Source organism: Ceratosolen solmsi, unplaced genomic scaffold (genome assembly GCF_000503995.2).
Source record: "Ceratosolen solmsi marchali unplaced genomic scaffold, CerSol_1.0 scaffold35, whole genome shotgun sequence".
Taxonomy (NCBI): Eukaryota; Metazoa; Arthropoda; class Insecta; order Hymenoptera; family Agaonidae; genus Ceratosolen; species Ceratosolen solmsi.
Window position 1 is genome coordinate 2,678,459 of NW_011948423.1, and position 9,864 is coordinate 2,688,322.

Genomic DNA, 9,864 nt, shown 5'->3' on the forward strand with positions numbered 1-9,864 from the left:
CTATATTATAACGAAATATTGGACCGTTCGTTAAAAAAAGTCGTTATGCCGTTATTTTCATATTATCATCCGGCGCGATTGTCCTCGGATTCGGCGCCTCCGAGATGCCCCGTCGTCCATTCACCAGAATTTTACGTCTTTATCGGCTCTTGCTCTTTAGCGAGGAAAATCGCGGACGTATTCATCAGGTGAACAATGGCTTGTCCGTGCGATGTATGAGGTACGAGAGGTCGAGCGCATTAAGATTAGACGAAGATTACGCGGCCATTGCTGCTCACGTGGCTCGTGTCCGCTAAAGTGTCGACTTTCCGTAGGCGCAAAGACTCCGTTAAAAATGATATTAATGAAGGAAGGTGACGAGTAATCCGAGCTCCCTTAATCGTAAAAATGTTAAAGGGGCTTTGGTCGGGAGTCTGTGAGTGCCGAAGATTTTGAAAACGCGGTTAGAAGGTGGAGGTAGGTGAGCGTGAAAACGATTTCTTTCGATAGTTTATTGCTTGCGTTACCCCCGCCGACATCGGGATCGGGAATGATTGTGGATAGGGAAGGGGCAATTGTCATAATGATGGGATTTCAATGCACATTGAACGAATTAATATTCATAAGTAAGCTTCATCTAATCCCGACATTCTTTTTATGTAATATTAATCGCATCTATGCATCGATTATAATTATGCTTTTCTCATCTAATTATCGTAATAAGGTCGAATTTAATTTATAGTTGCAGTTCCGCTCCTACCACGTACAATTTCCATATAAAATTGTGTAATACACAACTTTTCAATAACAATTGACAATGTTTTTTACTTTTTTTTTTTTTTTTTTTTTTGCCACAATTAACACAAACGTATGCATTATTTATATAAATGTAAATAAATAGTCAATTAATAACTGTCCGTCTAATGTTGCGATGAAGCCACTAGTTATTAGGTCAAATCTCCGGAGAGTAGTAATGCACTTTTTAACGTAAGATCATATAAGATTGCAAATGAATCGTCATCGTGTATGACTTCAATAAATAGCGATTGCATGTATGATCGAGCTTTTTTTTTAATTTCGCAATACAACCTAATTATAGGTAACTAAGAAAATGGCGGTGGAGGAGGGGCTTGGCGGAGGGGAGGGGGGGGGGAGGAAAAAGTAAATACAATGTACCGCTATACGATGTACATTACAGAAACATTGATTGATATATTAAGAATACGAGTTTCTTTTAGATTAATTAAACGATTCGCTATAGCCGTGAAAATTAATAGGAAACTCTTTTTTTTTCTTCACGTAATTACAATAATAATGATAACAATAATATCAACAATAATAATGTAATGTAATAACTAAGCAGAGAGTAATATCATCTATCAGGTATTTAAAAAAGACATTATAATGTTTAAGAAAAGGATTTATACATAAAGGGAACGGAAAATGTAATGAATTAAAATCACAATGGTAAGATGGATGTAGAATTATGTTATTAATTCCATTACATGCGCAATCGAAATCTATTACACCCACTGTCTCTTAGACTCTTTTCATTGCGTTCGCAAGATGATTTATTTCGATTATGTTTAATTAAGAATTACAAAATCGTATTAATTAAGCGTCCGTGCTCGATTGAGTTGCTTTATTTATAAAAATTTCATGTTTGAACGAGGCTTTTGAAAGATATAAGAAAATGGGAAGTTCGGCTCATACGTTACATTGTTATAATCAGTATTCTGATTTTCTTTTTTTATTTTCAATTTTATGTTTCGCATTGCTCTGATGAAACTAGCTGAATCGCGTTCTTATACGCTTTCGAATCACGTAGAAATGCTGATAATCCTAATGCTTTCGTGCATCTAATCAACAATTTATTTTGTAACAATATTTAATTGTCCTAAATAAATAAGTATTATTTGAATATTCAATATTTCGTCGAATTTTCATCGGAAGGAAATATAACTAGAAGATTTAACCAATCCCTTCGATCGTTTATCTTCAACTCTTACAGTACAGACGAATATTGCGAGTAGTGATTTCGTTATGAAAATACCTATTCATTATTAATTTGTATTTTATTATCAATAATATTTGATATTATTACTGATCTATAAGCATTTTCATTATCCCAGCCAAATGGAGGTAAAAAAATTGCTCATTCTTGGTTTTTTTTTTTTTTTGCAAAATAAAATTTTTATTTCATTTTATTATAATATAATTATTAGAAATCATTATTTATTATCTTCAATGAACACAATTAAGACCTTACTTAACGATATACATTAATTATACGTCGTTGGAAAAGTGTGATTATTTTCCTTTTGATGTTTATGTTATATTAGATATTAGTATGACTTGTACAGACATAAGAAATATTTTTTTGGCTCAATCAAATGTGACGAAACAAATTTCGTAATATTTAAGTGGTTTTCCAAATATTTGTTCCTTCTTCGAATATACAATTAGATAATATGCGATACATGTAAGAATGTACATTAAATACAATTAGGTAAGAGTATAATATTATGTCGTTTAAGTGTTTCTTAGCATGTATTGAAGAAAAAAAAAATTACGAGAAAATATTAAACTCTATTATTTCTTCTTTCCTTATCTTTCTTTTTTTGAAATCAATTTATGAAAAATATACTTATATAATACTAATAATAATAATAATAATAATAATAATAATAATGTATTATTTATTTGAATTAATTTCGGACAGCGATAGGCACACGGATTTGTAATTAACGCAATTAATGGCTCAGTGAAGTTCAATGATTCTATCATTTTCAAAGATGAAAAGTAATGTTTGAAGGTATTGAAGATTACATGTTATTTTTACAATGCAGATATACATATACATACATACATACATATATATATATATATATATATATATATATATATATATATATATATATATATATATATATATAATCAGCAAATTACAATTATTGTAATCATTGACTGTCAAATGTTGGAAAAACGACATAATACGTATTTAATATGGTAACTGTCCGACACAATAATTAAATGTCGAAAGTTGCATTTCAAATTTCAAATTCTTAAATATAATATATGTTCACCCATAACGACCAAATCTTCATCTTAAAAATACTAATTCCCTAAAATCTAATAACTTTTCAACTTCGCTCTTTCGCATTGCATTACGCGAAACTTGAATAATTCTGAATACACTGCGCTTTACACCAAGCTGAATTCACGCGCGCACACGCACACACATTTCAATACACCGATGATGATTCAGATATAAATCACTCGACGCAATAGGCGAGAGCTACCGATGTGCATAATTCGGTACTTCGTGCGTACAATTGCAAATGATCACAATGCACTCTTGCACTTGTTTGGAGGTGCGAGGTGTTTCGTACGAGCGCTTCTTGACGTAATTTAAAGAAAGAACATCGTGATTTCTTTTTTTTTTCTTTACTTCAATTACTCGAAGTTGTATAACTCCGCGCTTTTCGTCAATACAGTGCGCTCTGCTGTGATGTCAATGTATGCGTGTGACTGTGGAAAGCGGCGGGGCTGGCTGCGTATATGTTCATTTATATGCTATCTATACGACTACGATGGGGGTGGGGAGAAATTTCTTTATAAAAATTACGATGGCTTTTAATGTAATTCGAAGGTGTCCATGAAGTTCGTCGATTACAGTGGACCGTACCGCAATTTATTTAACGCGCGATTCCCTCCAAGTCAAGCAACCTGACGACGCCTAACTAATTTCCATATGAATTAACAATAAATATAATAAAAATTATACCATAATGACTTTGATCGCGCAGCTATAACGCACCCGTTCCGCCTTTAAATATTCAATTATCGATTGGCAGTCACGATGTTGAAATATTGCACGATATCTAGTTGGGAAGCAAACGATAAAGACAAACGTACAGTAAGAAGGCTAACGAGCTTTCTCCAATGAATGCTGAGTTTAATTAGATTAATTCATCGTGGTACGCGGATTACGCGTGGACTCTCTTCCAATTAACGCGGTGGTACAAACGAGGATCTCGTCGTTACTGGAGCATATGCGCGTTATCTTATCCAACGGAACCGTCGCCCGTCCACGAGGAATACACGATTGTGTCCACTCGAATCCCCAGAGAGGAAAAAATGATGAATTCGCCTCGAGTCCGAGGTTACGTGCGATCCAATTGTGGTGAGATCATGATTTTTTGTTTGTTTTGTTTTTACATGAGAATCGATCTCTCCTCCCTCTTTTCATTCTTTGTTGTTGATTTTTTTGTTTTTGTTTTCGTTTATTCATTTGATTCTAGGGCCGCCCTCGGCGCTGCGGTTACGATCTTGATTTTTTCATCAGCCGCTCGGTGTCCACGGCTATGTCTCATGGGCTTCCGATTAATCGAAAGCTCAGTAGAAGTATGCAAAGAAGGCTGAAAAATAAAAAATCAAGAGGAAAGTGAGAGTTGATTACGAGCGAGAAAAATTCACATTCGCTTAGAGAGAATTTGTGTTTTCACTTATACGTAATGTTGCGCGAATCGTGAATAAATACTTAATACGCGTTATTAATGGAATATTTTGAAGAAAGTCGACTAGATAAGAATTTATAGCATTAATCGTTATATTTCTATATTATATCGGATAAATATGATTTAATTGAAATTAAATTTAACTATCTCATTCGCACTTACCGAATGAAATGGAATGACCACGCGTGAAAGTATTTAATTGGAATAATCTTGGCTTAAGCTGCGCATAAACATTGTTCGCGAAATGCACTTAACGCGCAAATAAAAGACGTTACTCTTGCCCTTAACATTTATCGTCGCAGTCATCGCGGTGCTGCGGTTACGGTTAATATGTTGCATTACTTATAAACGCGAGCAGGCAAGATTGACAGGGAGCCGTAGATATGTTTAGAATGTCAATTGGCGTGTGTAGGAGCGGTATTGCGTATATGCAAGGCGATGATGATGCTCTGATGATGATGATGATGATGATTAGTCGAGCGCCGTAAAGTCGTTAAACATGCCGTGTGGTGATGGTGGTGGTGGTGGTGGTGGTGGTGAATCATTCGCGCAAGTCGAGCTCGCTACTTTGAATTCAATTGAAGCGATTTCATTAGCTTAAGCGCGTTATGTTACGAAACTCTTGGAAAAACAAGGTTTGACATGCAACAATTCTTTTGCCTCTCCTCTTAACGTTTTCACCGTCTATTTAGGAATGTGACGGAAGGGATTGATCGGAACAGGAATTATCGCAAAAATCTTGAAACATTACACTTTACTCTCAGTACATATGCACAACGAGATTTGAAAATGCAAATGGAAAGTAAGGATGTGTGGTGCTGAACTGACTCGTTAAAATTTTTTAAAATTTTTTTATTCGTTTGTCAGTTTTATCGATTATAGTGCGCAAGCATAAATTTAATTGACAGGCTGGACCCATAAAGGCATACTAATTACATACTTCTATTTGATTATACGTATCACCTGTATATTGATCGATAATTACGGTTTAACATAAAGCATCGAAGAAATACTGATTATAAATACGTATCATTATAGAAATTAATAAATGAGCGATCGTAGGTACAGCAACTATCATCAATGTCGAAGAAAATGACTTTTGTAGTTCATAAGCTTGACTTATGTACTATGATTATCAGCCGTAATACCGGTATTGAAGATCCGATTAGATAATCACAATCCTGACTATTGCTTCTTACGCTTGTAAATACAGCGAATAGAGAGCGACTTAGCGGATAATGTTAAAGTGAAGCTCAAATTAACGTAAAGTGAGAAATTATTTATTATTTTGAATGGTAAACTTGTGAGGAATGAGAAGGAAAGAGTTTGATCGATCCATAATATAAATTCCCATTAGAGAATTCTGAAATAAAATATTATTAAGTAATTTCAAACGAGGGGGCAAAAATAGTTTAGCTCGATTGGTAAATTAAACGAACCTTTAAATATTATTCCGCCATTAAATATTCAGTAATGAATATGTATTTTTATTGCATCAAGGTAAGATTTGCAATGCGTTTATATGTATGGAATATCATATGAAATAACTGCGTGCTATTATCAATTTAAGTAATATGCTAAAGCAGCACGTTCGTTTAAATGGACATTTTGAATTGAGTTTTGATAACCAAGCTCGGTACCTTTGGATAAATTATGCAATTAATAGGTGGGTTTGGCGTTAAGATTGTCATATAGTGAAAAATTTCTAAGAAAATGTCGGAATTTTAATAAGTCAAACGGGAGCGCAAAAACACGAGAAAAAAAAAGGAAAATCGATCGTTTAAAGACATTTTCAAAAAAGGTTTTTAAAAACTATGTCGAAGAATAAGTCGAAACACTAAAATATCTATTGTTTACGTAATAAAAGTTGGCATTCGTACCCATACCACTGACGATCAATGAGCCGTGACGGCTTTTGCCGACACATGTCCCAAGCGAAACTGCTACACATATTCAGTACATTGTCATTCAAGTGTCATTGACTTGCCTTGTAAGTTCAAAGACTTTAGACTCTTAGCTCTAAGTCTAATGGGGCCAATGAGATTTTGGAAAGTTTTAACCTCTAAGGTACAATGACATGGAGGTGCTAATTGCGACAGTCCACTGTCTTCGCACCTTGATATGTCGAAAAGATTTTGCTAATTATTCCCATGGACAATAGAACAGTTGAAAATGCTTGGATGCGTTTTAAGGATCGTTTGGATCTATAATAATCTATTATTTGCCGAGAGTCATAAACAACAAACCCTCTATCCATTTAAAAGACCATAACGAACGAGGAAATTTTTTACACTACCTTTTTTGCCCTCATTTTAAATATCAATCGTTTCGTTATGAGAGAAGAGAATTTTTTTGACTAGTCGTTTAAATTACGTATTTCATCACGGCAAATGGCTTTACCTATGAAAAAAATTGCGCGCTATAACAAAAAACGAACGAAAGAAGAGAATGAAAAAACAAACATACAAAAAACATACGCATTTTCGCGCTTCGGATATTTTTTCCGCTTTGTATTTTACACTTTACCGACACATCGCGTAAGAGTTACGCAATTTTCGTTAATTAATACGTACGATCGTTTAATTAATCCGTACGTTACTCGATATATATATATATATATATATATATATATATATATATATAATTAATAGCCTCGCAATCATAAAAGGACGCGTGCGTCATAATAACCCCGCTCTCGCAGTCGCGTGAAAAGCTCTAAATTTAACGAAAGAAATGATCCTTCGCACCTAGGGCTGAAGCTATCGTGCGCAAGACTATTTTTATTTTTATTTCAAAGAAAACAGAAAGAAAAACAGAAGGCAAAAAAAAGGGATCGAGCAATCAATCAATTAGACTTTGCGTCATTTGAATTCAGTACAAGCGCGCGACACGGAGCAAAAACTTGGAATGGTAATCCGTCGCGTAAGGAGCGTAATCGTCCGAGGAAAAGGCAAACGCCGACAAAGGAAAGGTGACGACGGCGTCACTCGTAGCCGTCCGAATCGCCAGCGGCGCGAAATCATTAATCTCTCTCAAGACCGCCAATGCGGCACACTCGACGGACGAACTTGAACTAGGTGGATCATTAGTTCTGGGGCAGTGTGCGCCACGCCGACCGGAAGTGTCCTACAGTCGATCACATTCGCGCGCGACCTTCGCCGTGTTCTCTCGACCTCGTAACTCGTATTACGTGACAGGACATGTGCAGCCGCTCGCGCTTAATACGTACGCGGAAGGTTAAAAGCGAAAACGAGTTCCTCGCGGGCGTACCCTCGCCTCCTCGACGATAGCCCGACGAAAGCCGAGCGCCCGCAGCTTCTTCCCGTCTCGCCCTTGCGCTTTCACTCGACAGCGCGACTCTGGGACGGGGCGCGCGTGGGCAATCGCCTTCCTCTCCACACTCGTGGGTGCGAGAGGCCGAGTGACAAAGGAGGAAGAGGAAGAGCTCTGAGCCAGTGCATTTGAAATTGGATTTTGCAGGCAGTCGAATCGAAAGAGAATTAATTACTCGGAGCGAACGATTGAAGAAAATACATTTGTAAGAGTTTCGTAGAGAGCATGGCGAGGAAAAATGCATTTCCTTATTACTGCCACTGTCTCTACATAGCTACTTCTCTTTTTAACTCCATTTAATATCGATAGACAGATGCAATTAGTACATAATTAAAATCATTTATCTCATGGTGAGATTTTCAAGTAAGAATTCGAAATACGTTTTATCGAGACACTTATGCGGTTGTATGTGGCGGGTTTGGGATTTGGAGCTCCTTTTATTCTTTCTATATGCATTATCTACCTCACTTCCTCATTCGTGCAATATCGCGACTGTGAATATTACCCTACGAATAATAGTAAGAATTTCCAAGCAACCATACGCTCAAGAAGCAACTTAGCATTTAGAGTTAGTTGACAATTTCTGGTTCAATTACTAATGTTTATATATATATATATATATATGTGTGTGCGTGTGCGTACATATATATATATATATATATATATATATATATATATCAATTTGTTAGTAATGACTTCCTGACTATTACCACACTGTATATACATAGGTAAAAATACATATAATATACCGCAGGACGTTATATATAATTTTATGCCATTGCACATTTATAAATAGAAATAATGCCTTTCACAAATCTTTTCATAGAAGCTGTAGTTTGTCGTTAAAAATTAGGATGAATACTCCGGAACTTTGTACAATACAGACGACAGTCTTCAGAGTGCTCGAATTATTTGTAATTCTCCAAAATATATCATTCACATCGTATATGCGTATTCGTGTGCACGCGCGCGCGCGCGTGTGTGTGTGTGTGTGCGCGCGCGCGCGCGCTCGTTATATACACCTCGAGTTCCAAACATGCAAACAATCATAAAAACATCACCACAACCCTACAGACGTACATACGTAAAACTCGTTACAAAGCCGAACGCTAATAATTATAATTCCAAATTTCATCGGCAGACATTGCCAGAAGCATCGTCAGCTCCGAATTCTGTTCAATATCCAACGTTGTAATGCGTTGTTAGCGTTGTTTCTTTGTAACTGTTGATTCGACAGTACCTCGGACCGATGTCGTAAAGATGTCACTCCATAAAATGCACTTGGACATACGATCGTTTTTTGCCTCGAGTGCACGTCGAAACGTCCATTGCAGAAAAATTTAAAGTAAGCAATCTATGTGGCACAGGACTTATCACACTACGATCGATGCAGCTACACTGACATGAAATTACAAATACGCGCGAACAGAGTCTGAATTACTCCGATTTAAATATAACGAGGGTAGAAAATTATTAGCCTTACGACGTCTTACTTTCGAGTGTCAAGTTTATGCTAATTACGACTTAACCAACTCGAATCGTGGATCGAACTTTCGATGATAATTTCTATCTTCGGACATTAATTCCCACCATACGCGGACAATAATGACGAAGTGAAAATCAATCCCATTTAATTCGATTAACGTTCGATTAGCTAGAATCGTTAGTCCGAAAGTGTAGCGTGTGACAGAGGCGTTACGTCCGCTCGTACACGCGCTAAGTGCTTTTACTAATAAAGTTTCGGCATTCGTAAATGCCTGCCACGATCGATCGTTGCTGCCATAAATCTCATCATTTAACATACATTTACCTTTCATTCGGCATTCATAAATGCAATTCCCAACCAAACATTATAAAAAAAAAACAACAACAACAACAACAATAACAACAACAACAACAACAACAACAAACAAAACAAAAAAGAAACAAAATAAATAAAATAAATAACGAACCACATTAAAAATTTTTTATAGAGTGATCGATTTCATAGTGCATAGTGCACTCGTGTACCGGGAAACCAATAACAGTCACC